The sequence below is a fragment of the Lissotriton helveticus genome, chromosome 6 (assembly GCF_964261635.1).
Source record: "Lissotriton helveticus chromosome 6, aLisHel1.1, whole genome shotgun sequence".
Classification (NCBI taxonomy): domain Eukaryota; kingdom Metazoa; phylum Chordata; class Amphibia; order Caudata; family Salamandridae; genus Lissotriton; species Lissotriton helveticus.
The window spans coordinates 1,341,435,078-1,341,454,584 of record NC_136067.1 but is presented as its reverse complement, the minus strand read 5'-3'; positions in this window follow the sequence as shown (position 1 = coordinate 1,341,454,584).

The window sequence follows — 19,507 nt, the reverse complement described above, 5'->3', positions numbered from 1 at the left end:
TGGCTGCCAGGCTTTTTCCTTAATTGAAAGCTCATATCCTATGAAAAGTACATTGAGGTGGGCAATTCTTGATTTCTTGAAATTGAATTTGTAGCCCTCAGAGGTGAACCCCAGTATAATAGTGTTCACCCTGTTCAAGTGCCTATCCAGGTCATCATCTATCAGATAGATATCATCAACAAATGACAATGTCTTGTCATCATAAGTTTGTAGTAACTCCATTACTCTTGCTGAAAATATCCCTGGGCTATTCTTGAACCCTTGTGGGAGTCGACAGAAGTGACAATGTTTTGACAAAAGAAACCGTTAGAAATGTCAAATGTGGTTTTATATTTTTTACGCACAAAGTTATTCATTAATGCTGTACTGTGTGCATAATGTACTGCACATGTTTTTGAACATGAGTTCAGGTGTCTGTAATCCAAAACTAGATGATATGTATTGTCTGGTTTGGAAACAGGAAACAAAGGATTGTTCAGTGATGAGGTGCATGTTTCAATCACCCCTTGGTATTCAAGTTGATCTAAAATCTCCTTGACCTGTTTTTTAGCTTCTTGCTTAATTGGGTACTAGCCTTGTGCAGTTGGTTGATTTTTCAAATGGATCTTGTGGTGAGGTTAGTCCACATACCATCCTACATGATTTTTATATAATGCCGGGGCTTGGGCAACTGCCATAAGCATAAGTATATTTTAAATGTACTGGAACATGGTTGGAGAATGCTGGCATAATGATATCTTCGCCATGTGGGCACTCCCTGACAAATTCTGGTGGCCAGTCCTGTTCTGCTAGAAGTATATCATAACCCTTTGAAAGTCTCTCCCACAAGAGTGCTTTCACTTTTCTTGGTATGTCTCCCTCCATCCGGAGTGTTATTTCATATAACCTATGTGAAGAACTAACCCTGGTGTCTGCAGTCTTAACTTGGATGTCTTCATTTAAGTCCACTGTCTCCAGAAGTCCCTTCAGGTTCTGGCGAGCTATTGTTACTTCTGCTGCACTGTCCAGAATTGTCTGATCCCATTTTCTGCTCTTGAGTTGTGTTCTCAGAATTCTCGGCATGTCTGATCTTCAGACCTGCAGCCTTCTTTTTGGTAAATCGAGGTTTTGGTTTGTTTTTCTGAAAGTTGTTGATCGTCTTTGGACTTCACGTGTTCTTCCTTTTGATCTGACCGTCCTCTTCTTTCGGATGTCTGTGACGATGTATGGAAGGTACGAGAGGAAAGTGTATCAGTGTCTTAATACCTGTCAGGTTTTCTCAAATTATCCCTATTCCTGAGGTTATACCTCCTTTCAGAGGGCTCCTTTTGAGGAGACCTACCTCAGGATTGAGAACGTTTCTCTTTTGAATGTTGTTTACTATTATCCCACTTCTTTTTAGAAGAGGTAGGATTGTGTTTAATAGAGTCCTTCTCGGGACCTTCAGACAGTTGTGGTTTAACAGGTTTCCCCCCCCCAAACTGTCTCTGCCTAATTCTTCATAGGATTTTTCAATTATTCTGGGTAGTGCTTGTTGTTGTTCTGTTATATCAAATTCCCTTAATTTCTGGTGGATCGCCACTGATGCTGCTTCTCCTTAGATATTAGATAATATTATTGTTGAGACCTGGTCGAAATTTTTCAGTAACTTCATACCTAAATTCAGAGCAGGCTCTGCCCCATATTAATTTTGAATTTGTTTCAGAACATCAGGTATTACCACCATAGACGGAACACCATGTGTTTTAGTGTAGATGGCAGCAAAGACTGTACCCCAAGAGGTGCAATCTTCCAGATGTGGTGTGATCCCCGTTGGAAAGCAGACCGTCAAGATTCTGTGTTTCTCATAAGGGCTAGTATCAGGAAATACTGCTTCGATTTGAGTAATTTTTTGAGCTATCCAGAATGGAATTTGTTCACGTTTCATGGGCATTTAACCCATGACTGCGTGTAAAGTCTCTGTGGAGTGATTTATATTGTATTCCCCTGGTGAGAGGTTTGTTTTGGAATAGCTATTGGTGGTTGGACTGTGAAAGTCCGCATGACATATTGGACCAATTGTCTGTAGATTTTAATTAACTCTTTGAGTTGAGCAAGTAATTCTACGTCTTTCATGTCTTCGATTTCAGGGAGAGGTGTGTAACCGGCTAAAATCGGCCATGTTGCTCCTGGTCTACCTAGTGGACCGAGCCTGTTAATGTGATTTAAATGTTTTAGGGCACCTTTAAACCAGAGATCATGTTCCTGGTATGTGAGTGGAATTTCAATATCCTCGAAAGGAGTATATTTCTCAGGTGGTTCGTCTTCTTTGTAGAAGTGAAACAAATGTGTTGCTGGATGTGATTCTGGGAATAATATCCATGAGTAGAAAACCTTTGTCTGATAAAATGCATGTGCCTCTATCACAAAAACTGCTCTGCCACCTCTTGGTGTTAGGCCATGTTTTATATGTTTTAGAGTGATGGCTTTCCTTAAATTTGGAGGAATGATTATAGCATTCTCCTCGGTTTCATTAAAACTTGTATAATCAAAAGCTGCTGCGACTTTGTCGGGTACAGCTCCACCGGTTCCGGTGTTTGTGCCGTTTTGGACATTGTTTAATGAAAAATGCAGAGCAAGTTTTAAGGGAACAAAGATAAGGAGCACAATATTTTGGAACACTGTATCCTTCAACGTTGAACAAACCAAACAGCTAATACATAGGTTTTTCGTCCTATTTAGCTATGGCGGATAGTATCTCTACCCACTCCAGACGTCTTATGGAGTATTATGAGTAGAGGGTCTCTGAGAAAAGCATAACTGAGTTACATCAGTATCTAGCGTTAAATTAGTGCCTTATCAAACCGTTGGGCGCCATGTAGTGTAGTTCCTAAACCCCTTATAGGCTCTGCACATTGGACTAATATACACTATAGTTTTGACATAGGACTGAGATCAGTATGTCTCTATCGAGCACATTAAACGTAATTACTTGTGTGTGCCACCTAACTCAGAGGTCACTAGAAATTTCTCGAATGAACAAGAAGGGATTAGTCTCTGACAACCGCATAATAATGACAACTTTGTTTCCTTTAGAATCGGAACAGTTCTTCTTAGAATTGTGGAAACAATAGATAACAGTTTCACTCAGTCAATCGTGCATGCTTCGTTTCTACAGAGTTACACAGAAATAGGTAGACAGGCGTTTCAATAAAAAGGGTTTATTGAACAGTCTTATTTCTCGTGCAAGAGATATGAGCTGCTAAAATCGTAAGACAGAATGCGAAGTATAATACGTACAGCGTTAGCAGTAAGATAAAATAATACTGCAATAGCATGGTTTGTAGCTATGACATATATTCATAAAAATACATACATAAATAACACAGGCTAAAATGTAAATACTCATCTGGTGCTTCTAAATAGTTCTACCCCAGTGTACCTAACCAAAGCGTAGTACGAGGTAAGAAGCTAGCTATAGTTTATTTTTTCCAAGAGTTGCCAAGAGTCCCTCTAGGTTCTAGTCTGCTCCATGCCTTAGAATGAGAGAGGTTGGAATCTCTTTCCGGGTCTCGATCTCTAACACCCCGCAAGGGGAGTCAGAAACACTGGAGCTAAATTCTCTGCGAGGAGGATGACAGAGCCTGGTCAGTGCGTCAGGCGGGGACTCAAATTCCTTCCGAACTTGCCGTGGCGAGCCGTGTCGTGCAAGTATGCAGCTGAGCCGTGGTTTGCCATGGTAAGTGAAGGTATATTTATACATTGAAGGTGTTTAGGAATGCCAGTATTGACGTAAAAGTCGGGCAGAGGAACGTCATGAATGAACCCCTAAGGAATAGATGTTCATGCATAATAAATGAGTTCTTGGAGTAATCAATATCCAAGCAGGGGAAGTCCTAAAGGCTTAAGAGTCTGTTTTCCAAGAACTCGTTGTGACGTATATGGACAGATGTAGGTGACTTTGCCTGTATTTGGTTAGCATGGATAATGCCTAAATAAGAGTTGGATTTCTATGCCTAAATAAGGGCAATGTGAGTTGTGCCTATATACGGTCATAAATCGGGAAACCTATATACGGTATCTAAATCGACACACAACAGAATTGAACCTAACATATCCTTATGGGTGGCATAACTGATTTGATTTAATTCTCTCAATTTGAAGTTGCACTTCAGATGGTGTGCCATAGTTTGCTTTTACACTTGGCTGCTATATCTTGCAGCAAACTTTGTGATGAGGCCCATAGTTCATTTGACGGTCTAACACTGCATGTATTAGATCTGGATTTCATTTATGCGTGATATTTGGTCTGGGGTCAGCGCATGGCATTGGGGTTTATATTCAGGTCTTTTTTTTTATTTGACTTTTATTGGAAAGTCAACAGCAAACATCATAGAACTAAATCATTTGCAGGATTAGAGTACATGTAGATAATAACATATCCACACATCTGCAATAGTTACAAAACACAGAAAGCCTGAGATAAAATGAGCTAGGACATTGATATCCCAGGTTGGGGCAGTTATCAAGCAACAATCCCACTGTGATCCAGTCCAACAGTCACCCACCATTTCAAGTGCCCAGCAATCGCCAGGTTTGGCATTATCAGAAAAGAGAAGTACATTAATCTCGGCTATTGTTGTCCACCCAGGCAATGGCTCGCACCTCTCCCATCATTAGTCCACTAGTATATCAGGATTTTCCAAGTAAGATTGTAAAGGACCCCAAATATTACTGGGTCTGCTATCCTGCAGCAGGGTAGAATAGTAGAGTTCCAATTGATCCTGGCAGTGACCCGTGTTCAAAAACTATGACCTGGTTGTCGGAGTTTTGACTTGTCTCCAAGTGCACACCACCCTCTGCTTGGTCAATAGTAGGGCAGCAGTAGGGCAGCAGTAACAAAACATTGTATACCTCTCTGGATCCCAGGATCCCAGGAGCTCCAACTTGAAGGTGGGTTCCAGGGACAGACCTGCCATCTTTGAGAGGTATCAAAGATTCTGGTCCAGTAGTCAGGTGTGGCCGGGCAGTGCTAGGCGAGATGTATGAAATACGCATCCATAACCCTGCATCTTAGGCAGTCAGAGTCTGGACGCAGCAGGAGGTGTGCAAGGACAAGAGGGGACCTATAAAGGTGATGTAAGAATTTAAAATGTATGAGGTGTAGCCTGCCATTAAAGGATAGGGTCCCAGTTTGCTTACAGCAATATGTCCACTCTTTTTCTGTGATAGTGCATCCAAAATACGCCCCCAGCCTAGTCTGGCCAGTCGAACCACCATAGGGTTGTCAGCCTGTGTGAATGTGAATAGTGCAATCACTAAGTGCTTGGGGGACTGCATGGGTAATGATTGCTTCCAAGGCCTCACACACCAGGGGTGCTTGTGGAAACTCTGGAATATGGGATAGGTTTGGAGAGAAGGCCCTTTAATTGCACCCTAGAGGTGGGGAAGATGTAAAGCAGATATACCCAGTGTACATAACTGGCAAGGAAGCCCATCCTGGTGATGACAGCAAAAAGGAACAGCTACTCCAGGGAGTCAAACACTTTTGTGGCATCAAGGAAGACAGCTGCAGCTTTTAGCTGTAGGTTTAGTTGGTGCATTATGGTATATAAGGTGCAGAGGCTGTGGGAGGTGGATCTGCCAGGTGGTAGCGGGAAGAATGGGATGCATCACATAAAGACCCCCACAGATCTAAGACCCCAGACCCCCATGAAGACCTTTCTGTTTAGAGTTAGCTTTAACCCCCCGTAAGCAGTGACAGGACCATGCAGGGACTTGGTGAAGAGCAGTGGGTTCAGCAGAAATAGACAGGTCACATCACAGTTTAGCTTCAGGAAACATCTTGTGGTTAGTTAGCTGAACTGCTGATATAACCATGCACTGCTGTGTGGTCAGTCAACATATTTTTATCTCTGCTTTAATTCCGGGAACTCAAACCCGCTCAGTCTAGGCTCATGAACATGCGCTTTGTTTCCGAATAATTGCTACAACTACTGATGTTATCTTGTATGTCCTGTGTGAACATTGCTTACGTTAATGATGAACTTGTAACCTTTTCTTTGTGGTTTAAGGAAATAAATAGGTTTGCCATTGATCTGTACTTCGGACATCAGGTTTCAGCTTCCTCGGTGGCGGCTGATCTCCACAGCTACTTTAACTGATTAAAACCATATTACTTTGTCAACTGCATCTTGGTTTTTGATTAACAGATTTCCCTCCAACATAGAAATGAATCTCGCCTATGTAGGAAAGATGAGATTCGGCAGTAGGAGCAAAAGCGATTCACCAAGACCATTGCAAGGATATTCGCGTCAACATTTATATGAGACAGGGGCTGTAAGAGTTGCATTGTTCTGCAGACTTGCCAGGCTGTAAAAGAGTAATAAGTGTGGCTTCCATGAAGGAGGGAGGGAGTGTGTCTTTTTTACCAGTGCCTCATTATAGACTTTCAGTAGGAGGGGGCTTCTGATGAGCGTAGGCTTTATTGAACTCTGCGGGAAAGCCATTGCTCCCAGCAGCCTTGCAAGTCGGGAGTCACAAGATCACTATCATAATCTCTTCTAGAATAAGGGGACATCCAGTGTATTGCCTTCAAGGGCCTTCTAGCCAAGCCATGATTATACAGTCAAAGTATGTAATGTACCCATCTGCGGACACATTAGGGCGAGAGGTATTTAGAGCCAAAAAGTACTTTACAAATTCAGCAAGAATGTATTCAGCCTCCAAAAGAGTTTGCCCACTATCACTTTGCAGTTGAGGGAATACAGGAGCTGTGTGGTGTCCTCACAGTAGAGCAGCCAGCATCCTGCTCTACTGCTCTTCGTCGCAGGACAAATGCATGAGGGCACGGTAATAAATGGTTCTCCAAGACCTTAAGTTCAGACTCAAGTTTGTTAAGCCGAGTTAATGGACCCCATGTTGTTTAGACATGTATCTACCATGTAGGCAGGCCTTAAAGGCTTTCCAGTTAGCACCTATGGAGTCCCACAAGCCCTTGCTAACATGGAAGAAACTCTGAATTTCGGGCCGTACTTCTTTCTTGAATGCATTATCAAGAGGGGATAGCCAGGAAAGGTGCCATATATACGCCCAATGCATCAGGGCTGGTAGTTTTAAAATGAGTTTGATTGGGGCATGGTCTGATAGTGTGCGAGGAAGGTGTTCCACTCATCTCACCCACGTGCATACCTCTTGCGTGCCAAGCCAATTGTCCAACTATGGCCATGTTGCATGTGCGGTAGATATGTACGTCCCCTCCTTGACATCAGTGTGTTGCAGGTGCTGTATTTCAGTCAAGCCCACAGTTGCTATAACAGCAGCTAATGCCAAGGTCGCCTCATGTTGCAACTGGGTGTTAGGATTGGAGCAGTCAATTTGTCTGTTGAGGCCCAGATTGAGGTCCTCACCTCACAGCACCATGTTGGGGACAGTGCTGCAATCCTAAATCCGATTTGATTGAAGTCAGCATCATCATGAATCTAAGAGTGTTATGTTCTTCCCATATATTGTCACCTGAAGCGGGTTGATTCTCCCTTACAGGTCGCTAAGTTTGTGGAGCAACCAGACGTGAATCCCGCATCTGATCAGGATAGCCATTCCTCTAGCATAGGATGAGTATGTTGCAAGCTCTTTATGTCTGCACCACAGGTGTGTCTGTTGGTGGAAGGCTCTGTCTTTCTGGTGTCTCACTAGGTATGGCATTACTTGTTGAACTTTGAGGGGGTTGCTGAGTCCCCGGACATTCCAGGTCAGGAGGTGCAGATGTATTGCCTCACCGCTACTCATGGATCTCCGACCCTAGGAGCTGTCATACTGGACCAATCAGCATTGTGATAGAGAGCACCTGTGCCCCCTCCCAACTAGGAGTCCATGTAGCCAAGTCTTCTGTGCTAGTCAACTTTGGATGAATTCTGCATGCCATTAGTGGGTGTCTTAACATCCTGCACTTCCACACCCATACTAGTCACCCCAACTAGCCAGTGAACCTCTCCCTACTCTGCCTTCTCTTCCCACACCAAGGTGGTACAAACATAGTCCCATATTATAACTATTAATCCCAACTGTAAAGGGGTTCACCCTGGTGGAAAACTAGAGTGCAATGCCTCATACCAAAAGGCGGCTGCCGAGGAGAAAGAGAAACTCGTGCAAACCAAAAGGCAGTCATTGTCTGAAACATCTGGCCGGTACCGACCCTTCAACAACAATCAACATATTATACCTGCCGGAGTCTTACAGTCCACTGCATTGGGCATGCAAAGGTTCACAGCACACTGGCCTGTCCAGCCCACCATACCATGCAACCTCCACAAGCCAGGGAAAACACCTACAGAGTTGCTGAAGATCTCATTCCACCTTGCTCAAACTATTGTCCAGTCCAGGGGAGTTTGCTGAGGAAGATGCACCTTTCTCAGAAATTATTTATATAACGAATGGGGCAGCACTGTGCAGGTTTTGGAATATGTGAGGCTTGTTACGATGTTAATCTGGTTCACTGACAAAACATCGATGTGAAAAATATTGATGTTAAAAAAATCGATGTAAAAAATATAGATGTATAAAATGAAATATATATTATATTCAATATCAATATATCATTTAAACAAAATTATATGCATTTAATATACAGTTTAATAAAATATAACAAATAAACTTAATAAAAAAATAAACACACAAACAGAATAGTTTCTACATATATTTACTTTAAAACAATTAATAAACTAATTTTTAACTTATGTTAAAAGTTTTAAATAATATAAAAAAATATCTTTATTAATGATTTAAAATTTCAAAAAACAAAAATCTATAACAAATTAAAACATTAAACTATTCAAAAATATTTAAACTTAAATTTCATAATACAATCACTGCAACAGTCGGGAAAGTGTTGGATAGCGGAGGGGTAAAAATTACTATTCCCACCCCAGTGAGTGCAACATTAAGGAAAGCGTTGTATAGCGGGGGAGACAAAAATAACTATTTAATTAAACTGTTAAAAAATAAATATATGTTAAAAATAAAAGAAAATCATAAAAATAAGTAAACAATATTAAGAAAATTAAAAAGCAAATATATTAAATATACAAAAAGAAAACATTATGATATTAATTACATATATTACATATAACCAAAACCTCCAACAATTATATGCAATAACATTATATATAAAAAAAAATACTTTTTTAAACGAATACATATTTACAAAAAGAATTATTACATCAATGTATTTATTTTATTTACTACCCTATAACACCATAACAAAAACATAACAGTTCAACATTTTAAAATAACTTTACTTCCATAATTAACATAATAAATAATCAATTAAAAAATATTATTCATAAATTAAAAACTAATAAGCATTAATTGACAACACACACTTTAAAACTATAATATCAGCAACACACATCTAAATTAAATTATAAAATAATAAAATACAGTTAAAACTTATTTTTAAACTAAAAACTATTACTATTAACAACTAATAATAAAGTATTTAAAAATGATTTAATACCCACCCTTTACCCCTTTAAAAGTAAAAACCTCAGACAAAAGATAAACAATTCCCCAAAATAAATATCAAATAATTAGCATTAATTAACAACTATAATAACAATATTAATTCAACATAATTTACTTCCCCCTTTTACTCCTGTTAACACCACAACACACACCTAGAGTTAATTACACAATTACCATAATAAAATTGTAATTAATGTAATTAATATAAATTAACACAAACATAATAATAAAAACCAAATACACTACTTACCACCCTTTACCCCTATAAACCCCAAAACACACTTCCTAAAATTAATTACACAAATACCATAATTAATTACCAATTTATTTTTTAAAATTAATTAACAACCAATTATTAATTCATCAAATAAAAATAAATTATTTCCCACCTTTTACACCCATAAATACCACAATACACACCTAAAAATAAATAAACAATCACCATAGTTAATTACCAATTAATTAAAATTAACAACCATTTTTAATTAATTAATAATAAATTACTTTACACATTTAAAACTATAAAATCTCAAGTAAACAAATATTAATAAATAATAAATAAATTAATTTAATATAATTAAATTACTTCCCACCCTATTCCCCTCTAAACCCACAACCCGCTACAGAACTAAAAAGTCAAATTTCAAATAAGAAAAAATTAATAAGGACAATACTTTCTGAATGAGAGGCTACATAAAGAAGACCGGTCTGGCTGGTCTTAGTCCTGTGCATACCAAAGATACATCTGACAATAAAAAAAGAATAACAACAAAATACTGTTTTTTCGTCAGTTTGAGTATGTACATGTGACCTGTTTTCTTTATGTTGCCTCTCATTCAGAAAGTATTGTATTTATTTTATCAGCTACTGGCAGCAAATCATTTGAGGTGGGCAATATAGATTATTAATACTGTGACTAGTTATGGTAGTGCTGTCCGCTAGAACCCAGCTGCTTGCTCTACACAGATAAAATTAATAAGGACTAAAAATGTAACACATATAGTAAAAATGCAAAACAAATTATACAAAAAACATACATATAAAATATACACTAAAATACATAACATTAATAAAAAAACGACATTTTAACAATTATATTTTTGCAAATTATATTAAACACTTCGATATTTTTTAAATTGATATTACTTACCATAAGTCAATATTCTTGACCACGATATTCCTGCTGTCGATATTTCGGAACCACAATATTTAATACTCAATATTTGTGCAACTCGATATTTTTTGCTCGATATTCTGTCTGGACACCGTGTAATTTTGAGTAATTCTGGGTACAGCATGACATAAGGAAAGCCCACCCATTGCAGCTGGCGTTTTACTGACAGGTTCTCCTGTCTAGCCACCTGGATGACCGGAGTCAATCTGAGAAGATTGGAATCGTGCTGCCCTCACACAAGGTTATTTCTCTCTGTCAAGTCGCAGGATTGTGTCCCGGTCCTTGAATTTGAGGAGCCGGCTACTATAGGTCATAGGGGAGCACCAGGCGGGGACCTCTTCTCCAAAGAGCAATGGGCTTGTTCCACCAGGAAGAAGGATGAGAAGCTGTCAGCTCCAAATCTCCAGATAGCACTTTCAAAGGGGTTCCAATATATTCAACCATATTTCCGGTATTAAGATTCATTTTTGGCTTGGATTATCTTCCGCACTTTTCTCATGTAGAGGAGCTTATTGTTAATGCCCGCTGTGTCATCTTCAAGGGCTGTGATTGGGTTTCTGTAGCAGAGAGTCAATCAACCAACTGCACAAGGCTAGTACCCAATTTTTCTGCTTGTCCAATTTAGTGGAAATCGTGTTCATCCTAGCTGTGAGCACGTCCAATTTCCCCTCTATGGTGTGAAGGCTCTTTTGCATAGTCAGTCGGAGTAATTTAATGTTGAGGTTCTCCTCAGCCTTCTCTACCACCAGTGTGGTATCCAACCCCTCATCTGCAGCTCCCTTGGAGCTCTTGGTTTCAAAGCACAGTTTGGCCTGTTTATTATCACTTTTGCCCATTTTGTCAGCGTAGGCCCGGATTCAGTGTCACCAAACGTTCTTTATGAGGACAGTGCAGGTGGTGATTACCACGCTTTAAACAGTGAAAGAGCCACGCTCAAGCCACCACCTAGTTCAGGTAAGGCAGCCACAGTAGTTGCAATAACGATGCTCCCAACCCCCTAACGGGATCCAACCAGGCAAAACAGAGGAGGGTGGGCTCTAACAGAGATTCTCTGGCTGTCAGGGGCCCCAGTAGTCAGCAGGCCACAGCGTCCCAACAGCTCCCCCAGGCCACCTTCCACATCTCCAAGTCTCTGCGCATAGGCCAGGTGGGTGGTTCCACACCCTCGACCAGTCAGCAGACTGCAACACAGTAGAAGCGCAACCACCAACAGTATGCATCCCACAGCGGCCCCCCGATCAGCCCCTCTCACAGCAACTCCATTAGAGACCAGCCGGTTCAAGTGGCAGGCTTCACATGCAGTGCAGTGTCAATTGCCCAGTGGCACTGTTGGTGTTCAGGGGCATCATTCTGTTCAATGTGGGTCAGCATTCTAGGCCTCCGAGATCACCAGCAGCTGCTCTTGAGCGGGTCACTCCAGCAGCATTGGCTTCTCAACTCGTGACTCCTTCTGAGACCAGCTGATTCCAGCTTCGGGATTCTCAGATCGCGCGGTCTCACCAGCCTCGCAGCGCACTTGTGGGGACTGCCATTTTGATCATTACGGGCCGGTGATCCGGACCTGCGGGAGCATAGTCAAATGTTCTTGTATAGGTCTCCAGAGTGGCACTGACAGCTAAGGGGATCTTTACAGAAGAACAGCTCACCGCCGCCACTTGCTAGCTGCCCCACTCCGCACCAGTGATTTCAGATGGAAGCACCAGAATAAGGAGCATCTCACAAGTGAGGCCATCTTGGGGCTAGGCACTCCAGCGCCCCCCCCATTCAAATCTTTATTCTGATCCGTTGTTTCTCTATGAACATGTGCTGTCGTTTTCGTGTCGACCAATCAGGTTTACTGCCAATAATTTGATGCCAAAAACTGTCAGCTTCATGATTTACAGAATCCCTACATGATCCCATGTATTTTAAACAAAATAGCCTATTCATGAACAAAGCCACACGCATTGGTTATAAAGCAGTTGATGTACAGATGGTTTTCGATGTGTAGGTGGGTGAAAGAGCAATATAGTTTTGTGATTTTTTTCATTTTACACAGAGATTAGTGGGTAAAAAAATCTGTGTCAGTCCTTTCCGAACTCAATTCCATGTTATGCGATTTTACACTATGCCATGCCACTGCTATTTGTGTAATCAGTATGGCTTTGGAGCACTTTTGGTCCTTTGGGGATCTATTTACACACATGTGAGATTTCCATTACAGACTTGAGTCTAGGTTGTCATGTGAACAGATGTGTGGATGTTATATTCTAGTGTGGCTCTTGCCTGAGTGCCAACTTTTGATGCAATCAAATGGTCGAGCTATGATTTAGGGAACAGAGAGGCATGGGCAGACGGCATGACTAGTTGCTTGCCCGTATCTTATTTGGTAATTGTCCTCTGCCAGCTTGTTAGAAATAGCCTAAATATGGTGTCCTTGGTTATTTGCCATGTATAAGATGTGCTGTACAAATGTGCAGTCTTGTGTGACATCTGCTGACAGTGTTTGTCAGCTGACGGTCACCATGTTTCAGTTTATAGGAAGGTTTCGCCCAAGGTATCTACTAATAATCAGGGCAACATACCTAATTATAACCCGCTGGAAGGGGAAACACTGACACGAACAAAACAATAATTACTTATTATGTTGTGGAATGTGGCTGGAATTAAACATAAGCTTAATAATGAAATGATTGAAAGCAATTGAGGGTGTGCACTTATTTTGTTGCAGGAAACATGGCATACCGATCCTTTTTTTGTTAATGGCTTTCAAGTAATTTGTGCTAACACTAGTCCCTCTAGAAGGGGGAGAGCAAAAGGAGGACTAGCGGTTTTATTATCTGTAACTTCACCTATAATTTTAAGGAAATCAAATGTTAAGTCAAAGTACTCTCAGTTTTTGCACCTTTATTTGGAGGGGAAACAACCTATAGTTATATTAAATTATTATAACAATATATTCGATGATACAAGATCCGTGGTGATAAAATCTCTAGAAACAGACCTTGAACATTTTATAAAGGCCGTGGGAGGAGAGTACATGCTCATCTGGCGGGTGACTTTAATTTTGAGACATGCGTTATTTTCGAGGGAGAATCATGTGGTTACTGTGACCGCTTCGGGGAACAAATTCCGCACTTTTCACATGATCATTAGGGGGAGGCAATTAATAACACTACTCACAAATATAATTTAGCAGTTATGGGTGTACCCATGGCATGCCACACATCCTCTGTGGGCATAGGAGAGTCAATTTCTGGTGATGCCTCTGCATCATGTGAGCCTGATGTCTGCCACAATGATCTTCTGGCCTTGCTCTTCTGTGACGTTACCTTGTCTGTGAATATTTGGGGGGCCCTGCTCTTCTTTGGGGATGGAGTCTGTGGACGGGATTGTTTGGTTTGTGTCTGACGTGTGCTCCTAGTGTTGTATCGTTTAGGTGACGTAGCTGCCAAGTGGTCACTGTCATCTGATGTTGCCACTGAATGGGTGGTCGTCACAGGCACCTGAGCTGCAATGGGACCATGTACCTGTTGGAGGGCTGACGTGACTGTGGCTGACAATGCCTGGACTGTACGGTGTAGCCCACCCACGTCAGAGTGTATGCCCTCCATGAATGCAATCACCTGGCCTAATTTGTTCTCGGGGCACTGTAGGCATTGAGCAGGGCGGTCTGGCCCCCGCAAAGTTGGCGCAGGAGCTCTACGCACTCTGCACTGAGGGCAGCAGGGGGACAGGTGCAGGGGCAGCGGTGCCATGTGTGAATGTCACTCGTCCACTCTTAGTAACACGGATACGGCCAGCACCAGAGGAAGTGGATGGGAGCCTGGGCACTGGTCACTGGGTGTCAGATGCTGCAGCAGACTCCCCATCCCCTGTGCCTGCTAACATGGAGGCATCCCCGCTGGCATCAGATGAAGTGGTACTCTGTGTCTCAGCCACGGATTCCTCGTGCATACTCCTGTCACCCTCAGATGCGCTGGTGTGCTCTGTGTCACTTGGCTCATTCTCACTTGCCTCCGCTGCCGCAGTCGTGCTGGTCTCGCCACCACTTGTTTCTGGATCATGTTCCGCCGTGGTGTCTTGCGATTGTGCTTTAGTGAGAGAAACAGGGTTGTGTAAGTCTCATCATCTGGTCACACGACTTCAGATCAATGCAGCACAGTAGAGGCCTAGAGCTACATGGTAACCACCACACCCTGCAATCACTGTGCAGCTACACACTATATAGACCACAACAGTGCGTGTCATGCAGACAAACTGCCAGGAGTGAGGCATGTCGATGGCACACAGCACTACACCCTGCCCGTGCATGGAGTGCCCCCACCCCACATTGACCTGCCCCATGGACATGATGTGGCCACAACACTCATCAGCACTGACAGCCCTACATGGAACCAGAGGGGACCACACACACCTGTTTTGACTACTCATGCCACAATGCCAACTAGGCCATAGCAAGCACCATGTGCCAATCTGGGTTCACATTGTCGTCTGATGTGTGGGCCTCATCCATCATGGTGCATGCAAAGTAGACAGACATGGTGTCACACTCATTAAGTGGACACTGCAGTACGCCACAATATGGACTCCCCACACCATCACAATGAAGAGTGACCATGTGGCCACAATAAATCTATTAAGGATCGAGAACTGCAGGCAGAAGCAGCACAGTGAGGCCATGGTAGGCCAATGCCTCATACAGCCACACATCACAGTCGCCACTCACATCACATATCACGACATGGGAACATAGGCACATCACATGTGTCACCGCTGGCACAGGCCCTGTACACATGCATCCACTCCAGGACAAACTCTCCTTCCCCAGATACCATCTCTGTCTTGCTGCTGATGCCCCTTCAGACGTGCATCCAGGTCTGGATTGGTCACTGCCAGTATGCGTTCCATCAAAGGAGTCATGGTGCGCCGTGCCAAACGCCCTGTGCGTGGTAGCATCCGCAAGGTCATCTCTGCCACTTGCTTAGCCAGCCAGCTGATGTCGTCCCACCTCTTGTGACAGTGTGTGCGTCGTCTGTTTGATACCCCCAGGGCTCCTACCTTTGCTGCTATGGCCCTCCACACGGCCTTACGTAGGTGTACCTAGAGCTGCAGGTATGAGAGTCAAGAAGGGCAAATGAACAATTACACAATGTCAGATGTCAGCATCTATCAGTACAGCAGCCAGACACTGACTCAGGACCCACAGTAACCTCCCTCCCTCCAGAACTGGGGGTACCCTCACAAGGCCACTTTGCATGGCATTAACATGAGTGACTGCATGCACACATTGTGGTTCCTAGTCTCCATGATATTCACACAAATGCATGATGCTTTAACACAAATGCATCAACAGCAGTGTGTAACTCAGAAATTGAACAGGGCACTGATGGTGCAGATCTACTATTCAGTGTGAAGCAACTGTAGCAAGTAAGTGGGCTGATGTTCAACGTTTGGCTGTGCAGCCACTGAACCTACACTGTGGGTCACACTGACTCTGACTACAGGAGCACCCTGAAATTTCCTCGCAAGCATTCACTGTCCTGGCATCTAAATGGCTAACAACTGTTGGGTCTGTATGCATGACAATGTGACACACCCCACTCACACATACGAGTACAGGCCTAGGAAAGAGTGACATTGCAACACACACACTCCCTCGACCTGGAGACAGCTTGTCTGTCAGTGTTTGTCATTACCCCACATCCCCAGGCATATACTGCAGCATCAGGAATACACGTCTGACACCACCCTGCCCTACAGCTCCCTTCATGGTGACTTACCACAACATTGGGACCACCGAACAGCCGTGGGTACTGTGCCAGCACCTCGTCCACAAGGACCTCCAGCTCCTCACTCATGAATGGACTGGCACGCATCTTCTCTGTCCTTGACATCCCTGTGGATATGGCAGACCGGTGGTGGAACTGAGCAGGCCAGGGTCCCAGGCAGCAGGCTCTTGAGGCAGCAGCAGGAGATGGTCCCAGGCAACAGGCTCTTGAGGCAGTAGCAGGACAGGGTCCCAGGCAGCAGGCTCTTGAGGCAGCAGCAGGAGATGGTCCCAGGCAGCAGGCTCTTGAGGCAGTAGCAGGTCAGGGTCCCAGGCAGCAGGCTCTTGAGGCAGCAGCAGGAGATGGTCCCAGGCAGCAGGCTCTTGAGGCAGTAGCAGGACAGGGTCCCAGGCAGCAGGCTCTTGAGGCAGCAGCAGGAGATGGTCCCAGGCAGCAGGCTCTGTGAGCAGTGGAAATGTGAGGCTCACTTCCACAGATTTATAGCCCCCTGGGGTCATTTGGAAGCTTCAAAGCTGCTACAATTGGTTGTCCGGGTCTGCCTTATTCAAAAGCATCCAATGACCGCCTCCCTGTATGCAATGCTCCACGGCGGTGACGCACCGCGGGTGCCCGGGGTGCGCTACCGCCATGGTGCATCATTCAAAAGCATCCAATGACCGCCTCCGCGGTAGCGGAGCACACCTTCCACGATTTTCAAATCTGCATCATGCCACCGCGATCATCGCTGCCATTGGCTGTATGCAATGATCCACGGCGGTGACGCACCACGGGTGCCCGGGAGCGCTACCGCGATGGTGCATCATTCAAAAGCATCCAATGACCGCCTCCGCGGTAGCGGAGCACACCTTCCACGATTATCAAATCTGCATCATGCCACCGCGATCATCGCTGCCATTGGCTGTATGCAATGATCCACGGCGGTGACGCACCGCCGGGGACCGGTGGTAGGTACCGCGACTCATGCGGTGGATACCCACCGCCATATAGACATGTCCATATGCCAATGGCTACCTCAGTTGTGAGGGGGTGGTGCTGGGGTCACACTGCCGGGGACCGGCGGTAGGTACCGCGACTCATGCGGTGGAGCATACCCACCGCCATATAGACATGTCCCTATGCCAATGGCTACCGCACTTGTGAGGGGGGTGGTGCTGGGGTCACACCGCCGGGGACCGGCGGTAGGTACCACGACTCATGCGGCGGAGCATACCCACCGCCATATAGACATGTCCATATGCCAATGGCTACCGCACTTGTGAGGGGGGTGGTGCTGGGGTCACACCGCCGGGGACCGGCGGTAGGTACTGCCATTTTCGTACCCATTGCTGTGTATGTCAATCCAGAACACTGTATCAGCACCCTGCAGCAACATGGTGAAGGGCACATCATTGTACACACAATGCCACACAGCCATGTCATCCACAGGCAGACGCACGTTCAGTGTGAGACACTTTGGCCTGTGGTTCAGCCATTTTACTAAGAAATTTGATGGCTGATGATGATTGACAGACTTCAGCTGATGTAAATGATGTTGTGACATTTAATGTGTTGTGGGTCAGTGTAGACCTTGACCTGGCTGGTGTCACTGCATTGTATCGTACCTGACTTGTGCATTCACAACTGCTCATGCACACAACCGGAAGTGTCCCTGCTACTGTGATCATTGTGTTGATGAATGTGTGCCGATTTTTCATGATGCATTGAGGTGTGGCAAGTACAGCAGATGTGTACGATAGACAAGGTAAGTCCCAATACATTGGCGATTCTTGCTGCACCATGTCTGCACATGTGAATTGTTCAGCCATTATATCCGCATTCACAGTCCCCGATGTGTTTGTGGCACTTGTGTATTGTCACTGGAGAGGCGTGCCCTCTGTGTGTAGCTATTGGCCAGCCATGTAACCTGATGTGCCATGCATCTCTCTGGCACTCGTTGTTTTCCCATGACATCATTGATGCTTTGTGCTATGCCCATCTTATGATGCTTGTCACTGACATATTCATTTTACTCCTCAACTAGGAGGAGGCCAAATCTCCTACATCACCAGACAGTGCTGGAGGACATGGAGAATGAGGCAATCATCAGGAAATTCAGGCTGGACAGGCCAACATTGAAGATCCTGTGTGATCTATTGGAACCCCACCTGCAGCCTCGCCGTCACTATCCTACGGCATTCACACCCACCTACAAGGTGCTGGCAGCACTTCACTTCTTTGCGACTGGTTCCTTCCAGGAGACCGTGGCTAACACTGGGGGGATGTCGCAGCCCATGTTCAGCATGGTGCTGAGGGATGTTGTTGCAGCCATGATGCTATATCGCAATCGCTACATACATTTCCCCAGGGGACGTGAATTGGCTGCCGTTAAGGGTGACTTCTATCCCCTAGGGCGCATCCCACATGTAGTCGGTGCCATCGATTGCACCCATGTAGGTCTGGTGCCACCGCAGGCGATGGAGCACATTTATCGGAACCGCAAACACTACCACTCCATAAATGTGCAGGTGGTGTGCCTTGCTGACATGACCATGTCACATGTGTGTGCAAAGTATCCCGGTTCGGCCCATGATTCATACATCATGAGGAACAGCATGGTGCCACGGATGATGGAGAATCTGCATCCCAAACGTGCCTGGATTGTGGGTGAGTATCACTAATGCTATGGCATGCTGTGTGTCACTTGCTGCACTCTGGCTGTACAACATTGCAATGTGTGTTTGTCATTCACAGGTGACTCAGCATATCCCAGTAGGCCATGGCTGTTGAGCCCACTCCGGAATCCCCGGATACCAGCAGACATCCGCTACAATGAGGCCCATGGCAGGACCCGACGGGTAATCGAGCAGACTTTTGGCCTGCTGAAGTCAAGGTTCCGGTGCCTTGACAGGACGGGAGGTGCACTGGCATACTCGCCTGGAAGGTGTGCAAGATCGTTGTGGCATGCTGTATGCTGCACAACCTGGCCATCCACAAGGGGGTCCCCCTGCTCCTGGAAGATGGTGAGGACCCAAGGCAACCACTTGCTCAAGGACGTGAGTCTAGTGATGAGGACAGTGGAGAGGAGGAAGGAGTAGACCTGCGC